The following is a 26,807-nucleotide window of genomic DNA, read 5'->3' on the forward strand; positions in this document are numbered from 1 at the left end:
ACAAACCTGCACAGTTATAAATGATGACTCTCGTCCACAAATATATTGAGGGAAGGCAACGAAGAGGATTTGAAAGCAAGGCAGAATTGCAGGAAACAGATTTCAGGAGGTAGATTCGACTCGCCTTGAAAGCACATGAAAAGCGGCAAAGCGTTGACAATGATGCCCTTGGCCAAAAAGGGCGTATGCGTTTTTTCCTGAATATATTCAGGAAAAAACGCATACGCCCTTTTTGGCCAACCAAGCAAGCCGGAAAGGCAAATCGGCGCTACAAACAAGTCTCGCTTGCCAGCGGTCAAAAGGGCCATGCTGAAAAAAGTGTAAAAACCAGAAATGCAGGACAGGCCATGGAGACATGGGAGCCTTGCTACGCTGATGGGCGGGGTGGAAATTGCCAACAGCCACTCTGGAGAAGTGTACGCTGCGTCCTGAAACATGTAATAAACACAGCTTAGAGAGCATAGGGCACTTCCACTCATGGGCGTAGAAATCGGGAAACCTAAAAATCAACAAGACACAGGCACTCCAAAGTTTAGGGCTGCTCTGTTTCCAAGAACCTCCACTTCGGTACACCTTAAATATCCCAGGAAAGAGAAAAATGGATAAAGAAGTTGTGGTACTTATGCACAATGGAATATCACTCAGCCATGAAATCAGTGTCATAAGGCTAGTAGCAGCATGATGAGAGGATTTAGGGACGATGACTCTAAGTGAAGTAAGTCACACAGAAAAGGACAGTTATCCTAAGATATCACTTATAGAGGGAATGTCAAAATCGCTACACCTGAACTGAATTCCAAAACAGAACAGAGTCACACATTTAGAAAACACACTATGGCTGTTTAACGGGAAAGGTGAGGTGGGGCGATGTATAAAACAAGGGTTTGAAATTAGCTCAGATACCGTTCCACAAGCCAAATATGTAATAGAGAAGACCTACTCCTTGCTCAGTGAACCGGACTCAACACCCCCTATTCACCGCCCAAGAATATATCTGACTAGGAAGAGTCTTAAAACCTATGTATTGATATCTCTCTGGAAGTGAATCAAGAAGGTGTAAAGCGGCATAAACACAGCAGGGAAAAGCAGCTAAACCCCATTATAAAAATAGATTACTTAAAAAAAAACCCCATAAAACAAAGACAGTGAAAGAGAGAGAAATTCTTACAAAATCCGTTCAGGGGCTCTGATGCAACCTGGATTGACCATATCTAGACCGACAGCTGGATGAGACATAAGGCTGGACACTCTTGGGGCTGAGAGGATTGGTGAGGTTGGGTGAGCAAACGCAGACCCTTTAAAGTAATAGTGCGTGGTACCCATGCCATGGGTCCCAAATCTCCAGGTTCAAGGGCATCTTCCTCCATCGAAAACATGCCTGGGAAACCCAGAATATGGTACACCGTGTGATCGGGAAAGGTTTCTAAAACGCACCACATTTCTCCTCTCCTTGTGCTCGGGTTCGCCATTCCAGCCGCTTCACTAACAATCTCCCTACTTGGAGAATCAGCACCGTTGACCTCCTGTTTCGTACAGCTCGCAATTTGTCCTGAGGATGAACGGGAAGAGGGGGAACCAATGAGAGACTAGCTCTAGGTGTTGGGACAGGCACAGGTCACTCTATTTTCCCATCAGGAAGAAGAATGAACCACAGGCTCAGCCTGCCCCCCGGAACCAGAATAGGGCCTGAAGCCATCCTGCGCTTTTGCGGCCAGCTCCCAAAAAAGCGAGTTGACAAATGGAGCTCAGGGGCACTGCAATTCAGAAACCTGCACAGTTATAAATGATGACTCTCGTCCACAAATATATTGAGGGAAGGCAACGAAGAGGATTTGAAAGCAAGGCAGAATTGCAGGAAACAGATTTCAGGAGGTAGATTCGACTCGCCTTGAAAGCACATGAAAAGCGGCAAAGCGTTGACAATGATGCCCTTGGCCAAAAAGGGCGTATGCGTTTTTTCCTGAATATATTCAGGAAAAAACGCATACGCCCTTTTTGGCCAACCAAGCAAGCCGGAAAGGCAAATCGGCGCTACAAAGAAGTCTCGCTTGCCAGCGGTCAAAAGGGCCATGCTGAAAAAAGTGTAAAAACCAGAAATGCAGGACAGGCCATGGAGACATGGGAGCCTTGCTACGCTGATGGGCGGGGTGGAAATTGCCAACAGCCACTCTGGAGAAGTGTACGCTGCGTCCTGAAACATGTAATAAACACAGCTTAGAGAGCATAGGGCACTTCCACTCATGGGCGTAGAAATCGGGAAACCTAAATATCAACAAGACACAGACACCCCAAAGTTTAGGGCTGCTCTGTTTCCAAGAACCTCCACTTCGGTACACCTTAAATATCCCAGGAAAGAGGAAAATGGATAAAGAAGTTGTGGTACTTATGCACAATGGAATATCACTCAGCCATGAAATCAGTGTCATAAGGCTAGTAGCAGCATGATGAGTGGATTTAGGGACGATGACTCTAAGTGAAGTAAGTCACACAGAAAAGGACACTTACCCTAAGATATCACTTATAGAGGGAATGTCAAAATCGCTACACCTGAACTGAATTCCAAAACAGAACAGAGTCACACATTCAGAAAACACACTATGGCTGCTTAACGGGAAAGGTGAGGTGGGGAGATGCATAAAACAAGGGTTTGAAATTAGCTCAGATACCGTTCCACAAGTCAAATATGTAATAGACAAGACCTACTCCCTGCTCAGTCAACTGGACTCAACGCCCCCTATTCACCGCCCAAGAATATATCTGACTAGGAAGAGTCTTAAAACCTATGTATTGATATCTCTCTGGAAGTGAATCAAGAAGGTGTAAAGCGGCATAAACACAGCAGGGAAAAGCAGCTAAACCCCATTATAAAAATAGACTACTTAAAAAAAAACCCCATAAAACAAAGACAGTGAAAGAGAGAGAAATTCTTACAAAATCCGTTCAGGGGCTCTGATGCAACCTGGATTGACCATATCTAGACCCACAGCTGGATGAGACACAAGGCTGGACACTCTTGGGGCTCAGAGGATTGGTGAGGTTGGGTGAGCAAACGCAGACCCTTTAAAGTAATAGTGCGTGGTACCCATGCCATGGGTCCCAAATCTCCAGGTTCAAGGGCATCTTCCTACATCGAAAACATGCCTGGGAAACCCAGAAGATGGTACACCGTGTGATCGGGAAAGGTTTCTAAAACGCACCACATTTCTCCTCTCCTTGTGCTCGGGTTCGCCATTCCAGCCGCTTCACTAACAATCTCCCTACTTGGAGAATCAGCACCGTTGACCTCCTGTTTCGTACAGGTCGCAATTTGTCCTGAGGATGAACGGGAAGAGGGGGAACCAATGAGAGACTAGCTCTAGGTGTTGGGACAGGCACAGGTCACTCTATTTTCCCATCAGGAAGAAGAATGAACCACAGGCTCAGCCTGCCCCCCGGAACCAGAATAGGGCCTGAAGCCATCCTGCGCTTTTGCGGCCAGCTCCCAAAAAAGCGAGTTGACAAATGGAGCTCAGGGGCACTGCAATTCACAAACCTGCACAGTTATAAATGATGACTCTCGTCCACAAATATATTGAGGGAAGGCAACGAAGAGGATTTGAAAGCAAGGCAGAATTGCAGGAAACAGATTTCAGGACGTAGATTCGACTCGCCTTGAAAGCACATGAAAAGCGGCAAAGCGTTGACAATGATGCCCTTGGCCAAAAAGGGCGTATGCGTTTTTTCCTGAATATATTCAGGAAAAAACGCATACGCCCTTTTTGGCCAACCAAGCAAGCCGGAAAGGCAAATCGGCGCTACAAAGAAGTCTCGCTTGCCAGCGGTCAAAAGGGCCATGCTGAAAAAAGTGTAAAAACCAGAAATGCAGGACAGGCCATGGAGACATGGGAGCCTTGCTACGCTGATGGGCGGGGTGGAAATTGCCAACAGCCACTCTGGAGAAGTGTACGCTGCGTCCTGAAACATGTAATAAACACAGCTTAGAGAGCATAGGGCACTTCCACTCATGGGCGTAGAAATCGGGAAACCTAAAAATCAACAAGACACAGACACCCCAAAGTTTAGGGCTGCTCTGTTTCCAAGAACCTCCACTTCGGTACACCTTAAATATCCCAGGAAAGAGAAAAATGGATAAAGAAGTTGTGGTACTTATGCACAATGGAATATCACTCAGCCATGAAATCAGTGTCATAAGGCTAGTAGCAGCATGATGAGTGGATTTAGGGACGATGACTCTAAGTGAAGTAAGTCACACAGAAAAGGACACTTATCCTAAGATATCACTTATAGAGGGAATGTCAAAATCGCTACACCTGAACTGAATTCCAAAACAGAACAGAGTCACACATTTAGAAAACACACTATGGCTGTTTAACGGGAAAGGTGAGTTGGGGCGATGTATAAAAAAAGGGTTTGAAATTAGCTCAGATACCGTTCCACAAGCCAAATATGTAATAGACAAGACCTACTCCCTGCTCATTCAACTGGACTAAACGCCCCCTATTCACCGACCAAGAATATATCTCACTAGGAAGAGTCTTAAAACCTATGTATTGATATATCTCTGGAAGTGAATCAAGAGGGTGTAAAGTGGCATAAACACAGCAGGGAAAAGCAGCTAAACCCCATTATAAAAATAGATTACTTAAAAAAAAACCCCATAAAACAAAGACAGTGAAAGAGAGAGAAATTCTTACAAAATCCGTTCAGGGGCTCTGATGCAACCTGGATTGACCATATCTAGACCCACAGCTGGATGAGACAGAAGGCTGGACACTCTTGGGGCTGAGAGGATTGGTGAGGTTGGGTGAGCAAACGCAGACCCTTTAAAGTAATACTGCGTGGTACCCATGCCATGGGTCCCAAATCTCCAGGTTCAAGGGCATCTTCCTACATCGAAAACATGCCTGGGAAACCCAGAAGATGGTACACCGTGTGATCGGGAAAGGTTTCTAAAACGCACCTCATTTCTCCTCTCCTTGTGCTCGGGTTCGCCATTCCAGCCGCTTCACTAACAATCTCCCTACTTGGAGAATCAGCACCGTTGACCTCCTGTTTCGTACAGGTCGCAATTTGTCCTGAGGATGAACGGGAAGAGGGGGAACCAATGAGAGACTAGCTCTAGGTGTTGGGACAGGCACAGGTCACTCTATTTTCCCATCAGGAAGAAGAATGAACCACAGGCTCAGCCTGCCCCCCGGAACCAGAATAGGGCCTGAAGCCATCCTGCGCTTTTGCGGCCAGCTCCCAAAAAAGCGAGTTGACAAATGGAGCTCAGGGGCACTGCAATTCACAAACCTGCACAGTTATAAATGATGACTCTCGTCCACAAATATATTGAGGGAAGGCAACGAAGAGGATTTGAAAGCAAGGCAGAATTGCAGGAAACAGATTTCAGGACGTAGATTCGACTCGCCTTGAAAGCACATGAAAAGCGGCAAAGCGTTGACAATGATGCCCTTGGCCAAAAAGGGCGTATGCGTTTTTTCCTGAATATATTCAGGAAAAAACGCATACGCCCTTTTTGGCCAACCAAGCAAGCCGGAAAGGCAAATCGGCGCTACAAAGAAGTCTCGCTTGCCAGCGGTCAAAAGGGCCATGCTGAAAAAAGTGTAAAAACCAGAAATGCAGGACAGGCCATGGAGACATGGGAGCCTTGCTACGCTGATGGGCGGGGTGGAAATTGCCAACAGCCACTCTGGAGAAGTGTACGCTGCGTCCTGAAACATGTAATAAACACAGCTTAGAGAGCATAGGGCACTTCCACTCATGGGCGTAGAAATCGGGAAACCTAAAAATCAACAAGACACAGGCACTCCAAAGTTTAGGGCTGCTCTGTTTCCAAGAACCTCCACTTCAGTACACCTTAAATATCCCAGGAAAGAGAAAAATGGATAAAGAAGTTGTGGTACTTATGCACAATGGAATATCACTCAGCCATGAAATCAGTGTCATAAGGCTAGTAGCAGCATGATGAGTGGATTTAGGGACGATGACTCTAAGTGAAGTAAGTCACACAGAAAAGGACAGTTATCCTAAGATATCACTTATAGAGGGAATGTCAAAATCGCTACACCTGAACTGAATTCCAAAACAGAACAGAGTCACACATTTAGAAAACACACTATGGCTGTTTAACGGGAAAGGTGAGGTGGGGCGATGTATAAAAAAAGGGTTTGAAATTAGCTCAGATACCGTTCCACAAGCCAAATATGTAATAGACAAGACCTACTCCCTGCTCATTCAACTGGACTAAACGCCCCCTATTCACCGACCAAGAATATATCTCACTAGGAAGAATCTTAAAACCTATGTATTGATATCTCTCTGGAAGTGAATCAAGAGGGTGTAAAGTGGCATAAACACAGCAGGGAAAAGCAGCTAAACCCCATTATAAAAATAGATTACTTAAAAAAAAACCCCATAAAACAAAGACAGTGAAAGAGAGAGAAATTCTTACAAAATCCGTTCAGGGGCTCTGATGCAACCTGGATTGACCATATCTAGACCCACAGCTGGATGAGACAGAAGGCTGGACACTCTTGGGGCTCAGAGGATTGGTGAGGTTGGGTGAGCAAACGCAGACCCTTTAAAGTAATACTGCGTGGTACCCATGCCATGGGTCCCAAATCTCCAGGTTCAAGGGCATCTTCCTACATCGAAAACATGCCTGGGAAACCCAGAAGATGGTACACCGTGTGATCGGGAAAGGTTTCTAAAACGCACCTCATTTCTCCTCTCCTTGTGCTCGGGTTCGCCATTCCAGCCGCTTCACTAACAATCTCCCTACTTGGAGAATCAGCACCGTTGACCTCCTGTTTCGTACAGGTCGCAATTTGTCCTGAGGATGAACGGGAAGAGGGGGAACCAATGAGAGACTAGCTCTAGGTGTTGGGACAGGCACAGGTCACTCTATTTTCCCATCAGGAAGAAGAATGAACCACAGGCTCAGCCTGCCCCCCGGAACCAGAATAGGGCCTGAAGCAATCCTGCGCTTTTGCGGCCAGCTCCCAAAAAAGCGAGTTGACAAATGGAGCTCAGGGGCACTGCAATTCACAAACCTGCAGAGTTATAAATGAGAACTCTCGTCCACAAATATATTGAGGGAAGGCAACGAAGAGGATTTGAAAGCAAGGCAGAATTGCAGGAAACAGATTTCAGGAGGTAGATTCGACTCGCCTTGAAAGCACATGAAAAGCGGCAAAGCGTTGACAATGATGCCCTTGGCCAAAAAGGGCGTATGCGTTTTTTCCTGAATATATTCAGGAAAAAACGCATACGCCCTTTTTGGCCAACCAATCAAGCCGGAAAGGCAAATCGGCGCTACAAAGAAGTCTCGCTTGCCAGCGGTCAAAAGGGCCATGCTGAAAAAAGTGTAAAAACCAGAAATGCAGGACAGGCCATGGAGACATGGGAGCCTTGCTACGCTGATGGGCGGGGTGGAAATTGCCAACAGCCACTCTGGAGAAGTGTACGCTGAGTCCTGAAACATGTAATAAACACAGCTTAGAGAGCATAGGGCACTTCCACTCATGGGCGTAGAAATAGGGAAACCTAAATATCAACAAGACACAGGCACCCCAAAGTTTAGGGCTGCTCTGTTTCCAAGAACCTCCACTTCGGTACACCTTAAATATCCCAGGAAAGAGAAAAATGGATAAAGAAGTTGTGGTACTTATGCACAATGGAATATCACTCAGCCATGAAATCAGTGTCATAAGGCTAGTAGCAGCATGATGAGTGGATTTAGGGACGATGACTCTAAGTGAAGTAAGTCACACAGAAAAGGACACTTACCCTAAGATATCACTTATAGAGGGAATGTCAAAATCGCTACACCTGAACTGAATTCCAAAACAGAACAGAGTCACACATTCAGAAAACACACTATGGCTGCTTAACGGGAAAGGTGAGGTGGGGCGATGCATAAAACAAGGGTTTGAAATTAGCTCAGATACCGTTCCAGAAGTCAAATATGTAATAGACAAGACCTACTCCCTGCTCAGTCAACTGGACTCAACGCCCCCTATTCACCGCCCAAGAATATATCTGACTAGGAAGAGTCTTAAAACCTATGTATTGATATCTCTCTGGAAGTGAATCAAGAGGGTGTAAAGCGGCATAAACACAGCAGGGAAAAGCAGCTAAACCCCATTATAAAAATAGATTACTTAAACAAAAAACCCCATAAAACAAAGACAGTGAAAGAGAGAGAAATTCTTACAAAATCCGTTCAGGGGCTCTGATGCAACCTGGATTGACCATATCTAGACTCACAGCTGGATGAGACATAAGGCTGGACACTCTTGGGGCTGAGAGGATTGGTGAGGTTGGGTGAGCAAACGCAGACCCTTTAAAGTAATAGTGCGTGGTACCCATGCCATGGGTCCCAAATCTCCAGGTTTAAGGGCATCTTCCTACATCGAAAACATTCCTGGGAAACCCAGAAGATGGTACACCGTGTGATCGGGAAAGGTTTCTAAAACGCACCTCATTTCTCCTCTCCTTGTGCTCGGGTTCGCCATTCCAGCCGCTTCACTAACAATCTCCCTACTTGGAGAATCAGCACCGTTGACCTCCTGTTTCGTACAGGTCGCAATTTGTCCTGAGGATGAACGGGAAGAGGGGGAACCAATGAGAGACTAGCTCTAGGTGTTGGGACAGGCACAGGTCACTCTATTTTCCCATCAGGAAGAAGAATGAACCACAGGCTCAGCCTGCCCCCCGGAACCAGAATAGGGCCTGAAGCAATCCTGCGCTTTTGCGGCCAGCTCCCAAAAAAGCGAGTTGACAAATGGAGCTCAGGGGCACTGCAATTCACAAACCTGCAGAGTTATAAATGAGAACTCTCGTCCACAAATATATTGAGGGAAGGCAACGAAGAGGATTTGAAAGCAAGGCAGAATTGCAGGAAACAGATTTCAGGAGGTAGATTCGACTCGCCTTGAAAGCACATGAAAAGCGGCAAAGCGTTGACAATGATGCCCTTGGCCAAAAAGGGCGTATGCGTTTTTTCCTGAATATATTCAGGAAAAAACGCATACGCCCTTTTTGGCCAACCAATCAAGCCGGAAAGGCAAATCGGCGCTACAAAGAAGTCTCGCTTGCCAGCGGTCAAAAGGGCCATGCTGAAAAAAGTGTAAAAACCAGAAATGCAGGACAGGCCATGGAGACATGGGAGCCTTGCTACGCTGATGGGCGGGGTGGAAATTGCCAACAGCCACTCTGGAGAAGTGTACGCTGAGTCCTGAAACATGTAATAAACACAGCTTAGAGAGCATAGGGCACTTCCACTCATGGGCGTAGAAATAGGGAAACCTAAATATCAACAAGACACAGGCACCCCAAAGTTTAGGGCTGCTCTGTTTCCAAGAACCTCCACTTCGGTACACCTTAAATATCCCAGGAAAGAGAAAAATGGATAAAGAAGTTGTGGTACTTATGCACAATGGAATATCACTCAGCCATGAAATCAGTGTCATAAGGCTAGTAGCAGCATGATGAGTGGATTTAGGGACGATGACTCTAAGTGAAGTAAGTCACACAGAAAAGGACACTTACCCTAAGATATCACTTATAGAGGGAATGTCAAAATCGCTACACCTGAACTGAATTCCAAAACAGAACAGAGTCACACATTCAGAAAACACACTATGGCTGCTTAACGGGAAAGGTGAGGTGGGGCGATGCATAAAACAAGGGTTTGAAATTAGCTCAGATACCGTTCCAGAAGTCAAATATGTAATAGACAAGACCTACTCCCTGCTCAGTCAACTGGACTCAACGCCCCCTATTCACCGCCCAAGAATATATCTGACTAGGAAGAGTCTTAAAACCTATGTATTGATATCTCTCTGGAAGTGAATCAAGAGGGTGTAAAGCGGCATAAACACAGCAGGGAAAAGCAGCTAAACCCCATTATAAAAATAGATTACTTAAACAAAAAACCCCATAAAACAAAGACAGTGAAAGAGAGAGAAATTCTTACAAAATCCGTTCAGGGGCTCTGATGCAACCTGGATTGACCATATCTAGACTCACAGCTGGATGAGACATAAGGCTGGACACTCTTGGGGCTGAGAGGATTGGTGAGGTTGGGTGAGCAAACGCAGACCCTTTAAAGTAATAGTGCGTGGTACCCATGCCATGGGTCCCAAATCTCCAGGTTTAAGGGCATCTTCCTACATCGAAAACATTCCTGGGAAACCCAGAAGATGGTACACCGTGTGATCGGGAAAGGTTTCTAAAACGCACCTCATTTCTCCTCTCCTTGTGCTCGGGTTCGCCATTCCAGCCGCTTCACTAACAATCTCCCTACTTGGAGAATCAGCACCGTTGACCTCCTGTTTCGTACAGGTCGCAATTTGTCCTGAGGATGAACGGGAAGAGGGGGAACCAATGAGAGACTAGCTCTAGGTGTTGGGACAGGCACAGGTCACTCTATTTTCCCATCAGGAAGAAGAATGAACCACAGGCTCAGCCTGACCCCCGGAACCAGAATAGGGCCTGAAGCAATCCTGCGCTTTTGCGGCCAGCTCCCAAAAAAGCGAGTTGACAAATGGAGCTCAGGGGCACTGCAATTCACAAACCTGCAGAGTTATAAATGAGAACTCTCGTCCACAAATATATTGAGGGAAGGCAACGAAGAGGATTTGAAAGCAAGGCAGAATTGCAGGAAACAGATTTCAGGAGGTAGATTCGACTCGCCTTGAAAGCACATGAAAAGCGGCAAAGCGTTGACAATGATGCCCTTGGCCAAAAAGGGCGTATGCGTTTTTTCCTGAATATATTCAGGAAAAAACGCATACGCCCTTTTTGGCCAACCAAGCAAGCCGGAAAGGCAAATCGGCGCTACAAAGAAGTCTCGCTTGCCGGCGGTCAAAAGGGCCATGCTGAAAAAAGTGTAAAAACCAGAAATGCAGGACAGGCCATGGAGACATGGGAGCCTTGCTACGCTGATGGGCGGGGTGGAAATTGCCAACAGCCACTCTGGAGAAGTGTACGCTGCGTCCTGAAACATGTAATAGACACAGCTGAGAGAGCATAGGGCACTTCCACTCATGGGCGTAGAAATCGGGAAACCTAAAAATCAACAAGACACAGGCGCCCCAAAGTTTAGGGCTGCTCTGTTTCCAAGAAACTCCACTTCGGTACACCTTAAATATCCCAGGAAAGAGAAAAATGGATAAAGAAGTTGTGGTACTTATGCACAATGGAATATCACTCAGCCATGAAATCAGTGTCATAAGGCTAGTAGCAGCATGATGAGTGGATTTAGGGACGATGACTCTAAGTGAAGTAAGTCACACAGAAAAGGACACTTATCCTAAGATATCACTTATAGAGGGAATGTCAAAATCGCTACACCTGAACTGAATTCCAAAACAGAACAGAGTCACACATTTAGAAAACACACTATGGCTGTTTAACGGGAAAGGTGAGGTGGGGCGATGTATAAAAAAAGGGTGTGAAATTAGCTCAGATACCGTTCCACAAGCCAAATATGTAATAGACAAGACCTACTCCCTGCTCAGTCAACTGGACTCAACGCCCCCTATTCACCGCCCAAGAATATATCTGACTAGGAAGAGTCTTAAAACCTATGTATTGATATCTCTCTGGAAGTGAATCAAGAGGGTGTAAAGCGGCATAAACACAGCAGGGAAAAGCAGCTAAACCCCATTATAAAAATAGATTACTTAAAAAAAAAACCCCATAAAACAAAGACAGTGAAAGAGAGAGAAATTCTTACAAAATCCGTTCAGGGGCTCTGATGCAACCTGGATTGACCATATGTAGACCCACAGCTGGATGAGACATAAGGCTGGACACTCTTGGGGCTCAGAGGATTGGTGAGGTTGGGTGAGCAAACGCAGACCCTTTAAAGTAATAGTGCTTGGTACCCATGCCATGGGTCCCAAATCTCCAGGTTCAAGGGCATCTTCCTACATCGAAAACATGCCTGGGAAACCCAGAAGATGGCACACCGTGTGATCGGGAAAGGTTTCTAAAACGCACCACATTTCTCCTCTCCTTGTGCTCGGGTTCGCCATTCCAGCCGCTTCACTAACAATCTCCCTACTTGGAGAATCAGCACCGTTGACCTCCTGTTTCGTACAGCTCGCAATTTGTCCTGAGGTTGAACGGTAAGAGAGGGAACCAATGAGAGACTAGCTCTAGGTGTTGGGACAGGCACAGGTCACTCTATTTTCCCATCAGGAAGAAGAATGAACCACAGGCTCAGCCTGCCCCCCGGAACCAGAATAGGGCCTGAAGCAATCGTGCGCTTTTACGGCCAGCTCCCAAAAAAGCGAGTTGACAAATGGAGCTCAGGGGCACTGCAATTCACAAACCTGCAGAGTTATAAATGAGAACTCTCGTCCACAAATATATTGAGGGAAGGCAACGAAGAGGATTTGAAAGCAAGGCAGAATTGCAGGAAACAGATTTCAGGAGGTAGATTCGACTCGCCTTGAAAGCACATGAAAAGCGGCAAAGCGTTGACAATGATGCCCTTGGCCAAAAAGGGCGTAGGCGTTTTTTCCTGAATATATTCAGGAAAAAACGCATACGCCCTTTTTGGCCAACCAAGCAAGCCGGAAAGGCAAATCGACGCTACAAAGAAGTCTCGCTTGCCAGCGGTCAAAAGGGCCATGCTGAAAAAAGTGTAAAAACCAGAAATGCAGGACAGGCCATGGAGACATGGGAGCCTTGCTACGCTGATGGGCGGGGTGGAAATTGCCAACAGCCACTCTGGAGAAGTGTACGCTGAGTCCTGAAACATGTAATAAACACAGCTTAGAGAGCATAGGGCACTTCCACTCATGGGCGTAGAAATCGGGAAACCTAAATATCAACAAGACACAGGCACCCCAAAGTTTAGGGCTGCTCTGTTTCCAAGAACCTCCACTTCGGTACACCTTAAATATCCCAGGAAAGAGAAAAATGGATAAAGAAGTTGTGGTACTTATGCACAATGGAATATCACTCAGCCATGAAATCAGTGTCATAAGGCTAGTAGCAGCATGATGAGTGGATTTAGGGACGATGACTCTAAGTGAAGTAAGTCACACAGAAAAGGACACTTACCCTAAGATATCACTTATAGAGGGAATGTCAAAATCGCTACACCTGAACTGAATTCCAAAACAGAACAGAGTCACACATTCAGAAAACACACTATGGCTGCTTAACGGGAAAGGTGAGGTGGGGCGATGCATAAAACAAGGGTTTGAAATTAGCTCAGATACCGTTCCACAAGTCAAATATGTAATAGACAAGACCTACTCCCTGCTCAGTCAACTGGACTCAACGCCCCCTATTCACCGCCCAAGAATATATCTGACTAGTAAGAGTATTAAAACCTATGTATTGATATCTCTCTGGAAGTGAATCAAGATTGTGTAAAGTGGCATAAACACAGCAGGGAAAAGCAGCTAAACCCCATTATAAAAATAGACTACTTAAAAAAAAACCCCATAAAACAAAGACAGTGAAAGAGAGAGAAATTCTTACAAAATCCGTTCAGGGGCTCTGATGCAACCTGGATTGACCATATCTAGACCCACAGCTGGATGAGACATAAGGCTGGACACTCTTGGGGCTGAGAGGATTGGTGAGGTTGGGTGAGCAAACGCAGACCCTTTAAAGTAATACTGCGTGGTACCCATGCCATGGGTCCCAAATCTCCAGGTTCAAGGGCATCTTCCTACATCGAAAACATGCCTGGGAAACCCAGAAGATGGTACACCGTGTGATCGGGAAAGGTTTCTAAAACGCACCTCATTTCTCCTCTCCTTGTGCTCGGGTTCGCCATTCCAGCCGCTTCACTAACAATCTCCCTACTTGGAGAATCAGCACCGTTGACCTCCTGTTTCGTACAGGTCGCAATTTGTCCTGAGGATGAACGGGAAGAGGGGGAACCAATGAGAGACTAGCTCTAGGTGTTGGGACAGGCACAGGTCACTCTATTTTCCCATCAGGAAGAAGAATGAACCACAGGCTCAGCCTGCCCCCCTGGAACCAGAATAGGGCCTGAAGCAATCCTGCGCTTTTGCGGCCAGCTCCCAAAAAAGCGAGTTGACAAATGGAGCTCAGGGGCACTGCAATTCAGAAACCTGCACAGTTATAAATGATGACTCCCGTCCACAAATATATTGAGGGAAGGCAACGAAGAGGATTTGAAAGCAAGGCAGAATTGCAGGAAACAGATTTCAGGAGGTAGATTCGACTCGCCTTGAAAGCACATGAAAAGCGGCAAAGCGTTGACAATGATGCCCTTGGCCAAAAAGGGCGTATGCGTTTTTTCCTGAATATATTCAGGAAAAAACGCATACGCCCTTTTTGGCCAACCAAGCAAGCCGGAAAGGCAAATCGGCGCTACAAAGAAGTCTCGCTTGCCAGCGGTCAAAAGGGCCATGCTGAAAAAACTGTAAAAACCAGAAATGCAGGACAGGCCATGGAGACATGGGAGCCTTGCTACGCTGATGGGCGGGGTGGAAATTGCCAACAGCCACTCTGGAGAAGTGTACGCTGCGTCCTGAAACATGGAATAAACACAGCTTAGAGAGCATAGGGCACTTCCACTCATGGGCGTAGAAATCGGGAAACCTAAAAATCAACAAGACACAGGCACTCCAAAGTTTAGGGCTGCTCTGTTTCCAAGAACCTCCACTTCGGTACACCTTAAATATCCCAGGAAAGAGAAAAATGGATAAAGAAGTTGTGGTACTTATGCACAATGGCATATCACTCAGCCATGAAATCAGTGTCATAAGGCTAGTAGCAGCATGATGAGTGGATTTAGGGACGATGACTCTAAGTGAAGTAAGTCACACAGAAAAGGACAGTTATCCTAAGATATCACTTATAGAGGGAATGTCAAAATCGCTACACCTGAACTGATTTCCAAAACAGAACAGAGTCACACATTTAGAAAACACACTATGGCTGCTTAACGGGAAAGGTGAGGTGGGGCGATGTATAAAACAAGGGTTTGAAATTAGCTCAGATACCGTTCCACAAGCCAAATATGTAATAGAGAAGACCTACTCCTTGCTCAGTGAACCGGACTCAACGCCCCCTATTCACCGCCCAAGAATATATCTGACTAGGAAGAGTCTTAAAACCTATGTATTGATATCTCTCTGGAAGTGAATCAAGAAGGTGTAAAGCGGCATAAACACAGCAGGGAAAAGCAGCTAAACCCCATTATAAAAATAGATTACTTAAAAAAAAACCCCATAAAACAAAGACAGTGAAAGAGAGAGAAATTCTTACAAAATCCGTTCAGGGGCTCTGATGCAACCTGGATTGACCATATCTAGACCGACAGCTGGATGAGACATAAGGCTGGACACTCTTGGGGCTGAGAGGATTGGTGAGGTTGGGTGAGCAAACGCAGACCCTTTAAAGTAATAGTGCGTGGTACCCATGCCATGGGTCCCAAATCTCCAGGTTCAAGGGCATCTTCCTACATCGAAAACATGCCTGGGAAACCCAGAACATGGTACACCGTGTGATCGGGAAAGGTTTCTAAAACGCACCACATTTCTCCTCTCCTTGTGCTCGGGTTCGCCATTCCAGCCGCTTCACTAACAATCTCCCTACTTGGAGAATCAGCACCGTTGACCTCCTGTTTCGTACAGCTCGCAATTTGTCCTGAGGATGAACGGGAAGAGGGGGAACCAATGAGAGACTAGCTCTAGGTGTTGGGACAGGCACAGGTCACTCTATTTTCCCATCAGGAAGAAGAATGAACCACAGGCTCAGCCTGCCCCCCGGAACCAGAATAGGGCCTGAAGCCATCCTGCGCTTTTGCGGCCAGCTCCCAAAAAAGCGAGTTGACAAATGGAGCTCAGGGGCACTGCAATTCAGAAACCTGCACAGTTATAAATGATGACTCTCGTCCACAAATATATTGAGGGAAGGCAACGAAGAGGATTTGAAAGCAAGGCAGAATTGCAGGAAACAGATTTCAGGAGGTAGATTCGACTCGCCTTGAAAGCACATGAAAAGCGGCAAAGCGTTGACAATGATGCCCTTGGCCAAAAAGGGCGTATGCGTTTTTTCCTGAATATATTCAGGAAAAAACGCATACGCCCTTTTTGGCCAACCAAGCAAGCCGGAAAGGCAAATCGGCGCTACAAAGAAGTCTCGCTTGCCAGCGGTCAAAAGGGCCATGCTGAAAAAAGTGTAAAAACCAGAAATGCAGGACAGGCCATGGAGACATGGGAGCCTTGCTACGCTGATGGGCGGGGTGGAAATTGCCAACAGACACTCTGGAGAAGTGTACGCTGCGTCCTGAAACATGTAATAAACACAGCTTAGAGAGCATAGGGCACTTCCACTCATGGGCGTAGAAATCGGGAAACCTAAATATCAACAAGACACAGACACCCCAAAGTTTAGGGCTGCTCTGTTTCCAAGAACCTCCACTTCGGTACACCTTAAATATCCCAGGAAAGAGAAAAATGGATAAAGAAGTTGTGGTACTTATGCACAATGGAATATCACTCAGCCATGAAATCAGTGTCATAAGGCTAGTAGCAGCATGATGAGTGGATTTAGGGACGATGACTCTAAGTGAAGTAAGTCACACAGAAAAGGACACTTACCCTAAGATATCACTTATAGAGGGAATGTCAAAATCGCTACACCTGAACTGAATTCCAAAACAGAACAGAGTCACACATTCAGAAAACACACTATGGCTGCTTAACGGGAAAGGTGAGGTGGGGCGATGCATAAAACAAGGGTTTGAAATTAGCTCAGATACCGTTCCACAAGTCAAATATGTAATAGACAAGACCTACTCCCTGCTCAGTCAACTGGACTCAACGCCCCCTATTCACCGCCCAAGAATATATCTGACTAGGAAGAGTCTTAAAACCTATGTATTGATATCTCTCTGGAAGTGAATCAAGAAGGTGTAAAGCGGCATAAACACAGCAGGGAAAAGCAGCTAAACCCCATTATAAAAATAGATTACTTAAAAAAAAACCCCATAAAACAAAGACAGTGAAAGAGAGAGAAATTCCTACAAAATCCGTTCAGGGGCTCTGATGCAACCTGGATTGACCATATCTAGACCCACAGCTGGATGAGACATAAGGCTGGACACTCTTGGGGCTGAGAGGATTGGTGAGGTTGGGTGAGCAAACGCAGACCCTTTAAAGTAATAGTGCGTGGTACCCATGCCATGGGTCCCAAATCTCCAGGTTCAAGGGCATCTTCCTACATCGAAAACATGCCTGGGAAACCCAGAAGATGGTACACCGTGTGATCGGGAAAGGTTTCTAAAACGCACCACATTTCTCCTCTCCTTGTGCTCGGGTTCGCCATTCCAGCCGCTTCACTAACAATCTCCCTACTTGGAGAATCAGCACCGTTGACCTCCTGTTTCGTACAGCTCGCAATTTGTCCTGAGGATGAACGGGAAGAGGGGGAACCAATGAGAGACTAGCTCTAGGTGTTGGGACAGGCACAGGTCACTCTATTTTCCCATCAGGAAGAAGAATGAACCACAGGCTCAGCCTGCCCCCCGGAACCAGAATAGGGCCTGAAGCCATCCTGCGCTTTTGCGGCCAGCTCCCAAAAAAGCGAGTTGACAAATGGAGCTCAGGGGCACTGCAATTCAGAAACCTGCACAGTTATAAATGATGACTCTCGTCCACAAATATATTGAGGGAAGGCAACGAAGAGGATTTGAAAGCAAGGCAGAATTGCAGGAAACAGATTTCAGGAGGTAGATTCGACTCGCCTTGAAAGCACATGAAAAGCGGCAAAGCGTTGACAATGATGCCCTTGGCCAAAAAGGGCGTATGCGTTTTTTCCTGAATATATTCAGGAAAAAACGCATACGCCCTTTTTGGCCAACCAAGCAAGCCGGAAAGGCAAATCGGCGCTACAAAGAAGTCTCGCTTGCCAGCGGTCAAAAGGGCCATGCTGAAAAAAGTGTAAAAACCAGAAATGCAGGACAGGCCATGGAGACATGGGAGCCTTGCTACGCTGATGGGCGGGGTGGAAATTGCCAACAGCCACTCTGGAGAAGTGTACGCTGCGTCCTGAAACATGTAATAAACACAGCTTAGAGAGCATAGGGCACTTCCACTCATGGGCGTAGAAATCGGGAAACCTAAATATCAACAAGACACAGACACCCCAAAGTTTAGGGCTGCTCTGTTTCCAAGAACCTCCACTTCGGTACACCTTAAATATCCCAGGAAAGAGAAAAATGGATAAAGAAGTTGTGGTACTTATGCACAATGGAATATCACTCAGCCATGAAATCAGTGTCATAAGGCTAGTAGCAGCATGATGAGTGGATTTAGGGACGATGACTCTAAGTGAAGTAAGTCACACAGAAAAGGACACTTACCCTAAGATATCACTTATAGAGGGAATGTCAAAATCGCTACACCTGAACTGAATTCCAAAACAGAACAGAGTCACACATTCAGAAAACACACTATGGCTGCTTAACGGGAAAGGTGAGGTGGGGCGATGCATAAAACAAGGGTTTGAAATTAGCTCAGATACCGTTCCACAAGTCAAATATGTAATAGACAAGACCTACTCCCTGCTCAGTCAACTGGACTCAACGCCCCCTATTCACCGCCCAAGAATATATCTGACTAGGAAGAGTCTTAAAACCTATGTATTGATATCTCTCTGGAAATGAATCAAGAAGGTGTAAAGCGGCATAAACACAGCAGGGAAAAGCAGCTAAACCCCATTATAAAAATAGATTACTTAAAAAAAACCCCATAAAACAAAGACAGTGAAAGAGAGAGAAATTCTTACAAAATCCGTTCAGGGGCTCTGATGCAACCTGGATTGACCATATCTAGACCCACAGCTGGATGAGACATAAGGCTGGACACTCTTGGGGCTGAGAGGATTGGTGAGGTTGGGTGAGCAAACGCAGACCCTTTAAAGTAATAGTGCGTGGTACCCATGCCATGGGTCCCAAATCTCCAGGTTCAAGGGCATCTTCCTCCATCGAAAACATGCCTGGGAAACCCAGAAGATGGTACACCGTGTGATCGGGAAAGGTTTCTAAAACGCACCACATTTCTCCTCTCCTTGTGCTCGGGTTCGCCATTCCAGCCGCTTCACTAACAATCTCCCTACTTGGAGAATCAGCACCGTTGACCTCCTGTTTCGTACAGGTCGCAATTTGTCCTGAGGATGAACGGGAAGAGGGGGAACCAATGAGAGACTAGCTGTAGGTGTTGGGACAGGCACAGGTCACTCTATTTTCCCATCAGGAAGAAGAATGAACCACAGGCTCAGCCTGCCCCGCGGAACCAGAATAGGGCCTGAAGCAATCCGGCGCTTTTGCGGCCACCTCCCAAAAAAGCGAGTTGACAAATGGAGCTCAGGGGCACTGCAATTCACAAACCTGCAGAGTTATAAATGATAACTCTCGTCCACAAATATATTGAGGGAAGGCAACGAAGAGGATTTGAAAGCAAGGCAGAATTGCAGGAAACAGATTTCAGGAGGTAGATTCGACTCGCCTTGAAAGCACATGAAAAGCGGCAAAGCGTTGACAATGATGCCCTTGGCCAAAAAGGGCGTATGCGTTTTTTCCTGAATATATTCAGGAAAAAACGCATACGCCCTTTTTGGCCAACCAAGCAAGCCGGAAAGGCAAATCGGCGCTACAAAGAAGTCTCGCTTGCCAGCGGTCAAAAGGGCCATGCTGAAAAAAGTGTAAAAACCAGAAATGCAGGACAGGCCATGGAGACATGGGAGCCTTGCTACGCTGATGGGCGGGGTGGAAATTGCCAACAGCCACTCTGGAGAAGTGTACGCTGAGTCCTGAAACATGTAATAAACACAGCTTAGAGAGCATAGGGCACTTCCACTCATGGGCGTAGAAATCGGGAAACCTAAATATCAACAAGACACAGGCACCCCAAAGTTTAGGGCTGCTCTGTTTCCAAGAACCTCCACTTCGGTACACCTTAAATATCCCAGGAAAGAGAAAAATGGATAAAGAAGTTGTGGTACTTATGCACAATGGAATATCACTCAGCCATGAAATCAGTGTCATAAGGCTAGTAGCAGCATGATGAGTGGATTTAGGGACGATGACTCTAAGTGAAGTAAGTCACACAGAAAAGGACACTTACCCTAAGATATCACTTATAGAGGGAATGTCAAAATCGCTACACCTGAACTGAATTCCAAAACAGAACAGAGTCACACATTCAGAAAACACACTATGGCTGCTTAACGGGAAAAGTGAGGTGGGGCGATGCATAAAACAAGGGTTTGAAATTAGCTCAGATACCGTTCCACAAGTCAAATATGTAATAGACAAGACCTACTCCCTGCTCAGTCAACTGGACTCAACGCCCCCTATTCACCGCCCAAGAATATATCTGACTAGGAAGAGTCTTAAAACCTATGTATTGATATCTCTCTGGAAGTGAATCAAGAAGGTGTAAAGCGGCATAAACACAGCAGGGAAAAGCAGCTAAACCCCATTATAAAAATAGATTACTTAAAAAAAAACCCCATAAAACAAAGACAGTGAAAGAGAGAGAAATTCTTACAAAATCCGTTCAGGGGCTCTGATGCAACCTGGATTGACCATATCTAGACCCACAGCTGGATGAGACATAAGGCTGGACACTCTTGGGGCTGAGAGGATTGGTGAGGTTGGGTGAGCAAACGCAAACCCTTTAAAGTAATACTGCGTGGTACCCATGCCATGGGTCCCAAATCTCCAGGTTCAAGGGCATCTTCCTACATCGAAAACATGCCTGGGAAACCCAGAAGATGGTACACTGTGTGATCGGGAAAGGTTTCTAAAACGCACCACATTTCTCCTCTCCTTGTGCTCGGGTTCGCCATTCCAGCCGCTTCACTAACAATCTCCCTACTTGGAGAATCAGCACCGTTGACCTCCTGTTTCGTACAGCTCGCAATTTGTCCTGAGGATGAACGGGAAGAGGGGGAACCAATGAGAGACTAGCTCTAGGTGTTGGGACAGGCACAGGTCACTCTATTTTCCCATCAGGAAGAAGAATGAACCACAGGCTCAGCCTGCCCCCCGGAACCAGAATAGGGCCTGAAGCAATCCTGCGCTTTTGCGGCCAGCTCCCAAAAAAGCGAGTTGACAAATGGAGCTCAGGGGCACTGCAATTCACAAACCTGCAGAGTTATAAATGATAACTCTCGTCCACAAATATATTGAGGGAAGGCAACGAAGAGGATTTGAAAGCAAGGCAGAATTGCAGGAAACAGATTTCAGGAGGTAGATTCGACTCGCCTTGAAAGCACATGAAAAGCGGCAAAGCGTTGACAATGATGCCCTTGGCCAAAAAGGGCGTATGCGTTTTTTCCTGAATATATTCAGGAAAAAACGCATACGCCCTTTTTGGCCAACCAAGCAAGCCGGAAAGGCAAATCGGCGCTACAAAGAAGTCTCGCTTGCCAGCGGTCAAAAGGGCCATGCTGAAAAAAGTGTAAAAACCAGAAATGCAGGACAGGCCATGGAGACATGGGAGCCTTGCTACGCTGATGGGCGGGGTGGAAATTGCCAACAGCCACTCTGGAGAAGTGTACGCTGCGTCCTGAAACATGTAATAAACACAGCTTAGAGAGCATAGGGCACTTCCACTCATGGGCGTAGAAATCGGGAAACCTAAATATCAACAAGACACAGGCACCCCAAAGTTTAGGGCTGCTCTGTTTCCAAGAACCTCCACTTCGGTACACCTTAAATATCCCAGGAAAGAGAAAAATGGATAAAGAAGTTGTGGTACTTATGCACAATGGAATATCACTCAGCCATGAAATCAGTGTCATAAGGCTAGTAGCAGCATGATGAGTGGATTTAGGGACGATGACTCTAAGTGAAGTAAGTCACACAGAAAAGGACACTTACCCTAAGATATCACTTATAGAGGGAATGTCAAAATCGCTACACCTGAACTGAATTCCAAAACAGAACAGAGTCACACATTCAGAAAACACACTATGGCTGCTTAACGGGAAAAGTGAGGTGGGGCGATGCATAAAACAAGGGTTTGAAATTAGCTCAGATACCGATCCACAAGTCAAATATGTAATAGACAAGACCTACTCCCTGCTCAGTCAACTGGACTCAACGCCCCCTATTCACCGCCCAAGAATATATCTGACTAGGAAGAGTCTTAAAACCTATGTATTGATATCTCTCTGGAAGTGAATCAAGAAGGTGTAAAGCGGCATAAACACAGCAGGGAAAAGCAGCTAAACCCCATTATAAAAATAGATTACTTAAAAAAAAACCCCATAAAACAAAGACAGTGAAAGAGAGAGAAATTCTTACAAAATCCGTTCAGGGGCTCTGATGCAACCTGGATTGACCATATCTAGACCCACAGCTGGATGAGACAGAAGGCTGGACACTCTTGGGGCTCAGAGGATTGGTGAGGTTGGGTGAGCAAACGCAGACCCTTTAAAGTAATACTGCGTGGTACCCATGCCATGGGTCCCAAATCTCCAGGTTCAAGGGCATCTTCCTACATAGAAAACATGCCTGGGAAACCTAGAAGATGGTACACCGTGTGATCGGGAAAGCTTTCTAAAACGCACCACATTTCTCCTCTCCTTGTGCTCGGGTTCGCCATTCCAGCCGCTTCACTAACAATCTCCCTACTTGGAGAATCAGCACCGTTGACCTCCTGTTTCGTACAGCTCGCAATTTGTCCTTAGGTTGAACGGGAAGAGGGGGAACAAATGAGAGACTAGCTCTAGGTGTTGGGACAGGCACAGGTCACTCTATTTTCCCATCAGGAAGAAGAATGAACCACAGGCTCAGCCTGCCCCCCGGAACCAGAATAGGGCCTGAAGCAATCCTGCGCTTTTGCGGCCAGCTCCCAAAAAAGCGAGTTGACAAATGGAGCTCAGGGGCACTGCAATTCACAAACCTGCAGAGTTATAAATGATAACTCTCGTCCACAAATATATTGAGGGAAGGCAACGAAGAGGATTTGAAAGCAAGGCAGAATTGCAGGAAACAGATTTCAGGACGTAGATTCGACTCGCCTTGAAAGCACATGAAAAGCGGCAAAGCGTTGACAATGATGCCCTTGGCCAAAAAGGGCGTATGCGTTTTTTCCTGAATATATTCAGGAAAAAACGCATACGCCCTTTTTGGTCAACCAAGCAAGCCGGAAAGGCAAATCGGCGCTACAAAGAAGTCTCGCTTGCCAGCGGTCAAAAGGGCCATGCTGAAAAAAGTGTAAAAACCAGAAATGCAGGACAGGCCATGGAGACATGGGAGCCTTGCTACGCTGATGGGCGGGGTGGAAATTGCCAACAGCCACTCTGGAGAAGTGTACGCTGCGTCCTGAAACATGTAATAAACACAGCTTAGAGAGCATAGGGCACTTCCACTCATGGGCGTAGAAATCGGGAAACCTAAATATAAACAAGACACAGACACCCCAAGGTTTAGGACTGCTCTGTTTCCAAGAACCTCCACTTCGGTACACCTTAAATATCCCAGGAAAGAGAAAAATGGATAAAGAAGTTGTGGTACTTATGCACAATGGAATATCACTCAGCCATGAAATCAGTGTCATAAGGCTAGTAGCAGCATGATGAGTGGATTTTGGGACGATGACTCTAAGTGAAGTAAGTCACACAGAAAAGGACACTTACCCTAAGATATCACTTATAGAGGGAATGTCAAAATCGCTACACCTGAATTGAATTCCAAAACAGGACAGAGTCACACATTCAGAAAACACACTATGGCTGCTTAACGGGAAAGGTGAGGTGGGGCGATGCATAAAACAAGGGTTTGAAATTAGCTCAGATACCGTTCCACAAGTCAAATATGTAATAGACAAGACCTACTCCCTGCTCAGTCAACTGGACTCAACGCCCCCTATTCACCGCCCAAGAATATATCTGACTAGGAAGAGTCTTAAAACCTATGTATTCATATCTCTCTGGAAGTGAATCAAGAAGGTGTAAAGCGGCATAAACACAGCAGGGAAAAGCAGCTAAACCCCATTATAAAAATAGATTACTTAAAAAAAAAACCCCATAAAACAAAGACAGTGAAAGAGAGAGAAATTCTTACAAAATCCGTTCAGGGGCTCTGATGCAACCTGGATTGACCATATCTAGACCCACAGCTGGATGAGACATAAGGCTGGACACTCTTGGGGCTGAGAGGATTGGTGAGGTTGGGTGAGCAAACGCAGACCCTTTAAAGTAATACTGCGTGGTACCCATGCCATGGGTCCCAAATCTCCAGGTTCAAGGGCATCTTCCTACATCGAAAACATGCCTGGGAAACCCAGAAGATGGTACACCGTGTGATCGGGAAAGGTTTCTAAAACGCACCACATTTCTCCTCTCCTTGTGCTCGGGTTCGCCATTCCAGCCGCTTCACTAACGATCTCCCTACTTGGAGAATCAGCACCGTTGACCTCCTGTTTCGTACAGCTCGCAATTTGTCCTGAGGATGAACGGGAAGAGGGGGAACCAATGAGAGACTAGCTCTAGGTGTTGGGACAGGCACAGGTCACTCTATTTTCCCATCAGGAAGAAGAATGAACCACAGGCTCAGCCTGCCCCCCGGAACCAGAATAGGGCCTGAAGCAATCCAGCGCTTTTGCGGCCAGCTCCCAAAAAAGCGAGTTGACAAATGGAGCTCAGGGGCACTGCAATTCAGAAACCTGCACAGTTATAAATGATGACTCTCGTCCACAAATATATTGAGTGAAGGCAACGAAGAGGATTTGAAAGCAAGGCAGAATTGCAGGAAACAGATTTCAGGACGTAGATTCGACTCGCCTTGAAAGCACATGAAAAGCGGCAAAGCGTTGACAATGATGCCCTTGGCCAAAAAGGGCGTATGCGTTTTTTCCTGAATATATTCAGGAAAAAACGCATACGCCCTTTTTGGCCAACCAAGCAAGCCGGAAAGGCAAATCGGCGCTACAAAGAAGTCTCGCTTGCCAGCGGTCAAAAGGGCCATGCTGAAAAAAGTGTAAAAACCAGAAATGCAGGACAGGCCATGGAGACATGGGAGCCTTGCTACGCTGATGGGCGGGGTGGAAATTGCCAACAGCCACTCTGGAGAAGTGTACGCTGCGTCCTGAAACATGTAATAAACACAGCTTAGAGAGCATAGGGCACTTCCACTCATGGGCGTAGAAATCGGGAAAACTAAATATCAACAAGACACAGGCACCCCAAAGTTTAGGGCTGCTCGGTTTCCAAGAACCTCCACTTCGGTACACCTTAAATATCCCAGGAAAGAGAAAAATGGATAAAGAAGTTGTGGTACTTATGCACAATGGAATATCACTCAGCCATGAAATCAGTGTCATAAGGCTAGTAGCAGCATGATGAGTGGATTTAGGGACGATGACTCTAAGTGAAGTAAGTCACACAGAAAAGGACACTTACCCTAAGATATCACTTATAGAGGGAATGTCAAAATCGCTACACCTGAACTGAATTCCAAAACAGAACAGAGTCACACATTCAGAAAACACACTATGGCTGCTTAACGGGAAAGGTGAGGTGGGGCGATGCATGAAACAAGGGTTTGAAATTAGCTCAGATACCGTTCCACAAGTCAAATATGTAATAGACAAGACCTACTCCCTGCTCAGTCAACTGGACTCAACGCCCCCTATTCACCGCCCAAGAATATATCTGACTAGGAAGAGTCTTAAAACCTATGTATTGATATCTCTCTGGAAGTGAATCAAGAAGGTGTAAAGCGGCATAAACACAGCAGGGAAAAGCAGCTAAACCCCATTATAAAAATAGATTACTTAAAAAAAAAAACCCCATAAAACAAAGACAGTGAAAGAGAGAGAAATTCTTACAAAATCCGTTCAGGGGCTCTGATGCAACCTGGATTGACCATATCTAGACCCACAGCTGGATGAGACATAAGGCTGGACACTCTTGGGGCTGAGAGGATTGGTGAGGTTGGGTGAGCAAACGCAGACCCTTTAAAGTAATAGTGCGTGGTACCCATGCCATGGGTCCCAAATCTCCAGGTTTAAGGGCATCTTCCTACATCGAAAACATGCCTGGGAAACCCAGAAGATGGTACACCGTGTGATCAGGAAAGGTTTCTAAAACGCACCACATTTCTCCTCCCCTTGTGCTCGGGTTCGCCATTCCAGCCGCTTCACTAACAATCTCCCTACTTGGAGAATCAGCACCGTTGACCTCCTGTTTCGTACAGGTCGCAATTTGTCCTGAGGATGAACGGGAAGAGGGGGAACCAATGAGAGACTAGCTCTAGGTGTTGGGACAGGCACAGGTCACTCTATTTTCCCATCAGGAAGAAGAATGAACCACAGGCTCAGCCTGCCCCCCGGAACCAGAATAGGGCCTGAAGCAATCCTGCGCTTTTGCGGCCAGCTCCCAAAAAAGCGAGTTGACAAATGGAGCTCAGGGGCACTGCAATTCAGAAACCTGCACAGTTATAAATGATGACTCCCGTCCACAAATATATTGAGGGAAGGCAACGAAGAGGATTTGAAAGCAAGGCAGAATTGCAGGAAACAGATTTCAGGAGGTAGATTCGACTCGCCTTGAAAGCACATGAAAAGCGGCAAAGCGTTGACAATGATGCCCTTGGCCAAAAAGGGCGTATGCGTTTTTTCCTGAATATATTCAGGAAAAAACGCATACGCCCTTTTTGGCCAACCAAGCAAGCCGGAAAGGCAAATCGGCGCTACAAAGAAGTCTCGCTTGCCAGCGGTCAAAAGGGCCATGCTGAAAAAACTGTAAAAACCAGAAATGCAGGACAGGCCATGGAGACA

This window comes from Eubalaena glacialis, chromosome 1 (genome assembly GCF_028564815.1).
Source record: "Eubalaena glacialis isolate mEubGla1 chromosome 1, mEubGla1.1.hap2.+ XY, whole genome shotgun sequence".
Lineage (NCBI taxonomy): Eukaryota > Metazoa > Chordata > Mammalia > Artiodactyla > Balaenidae > Eubalaena > Eubalaena glacialis.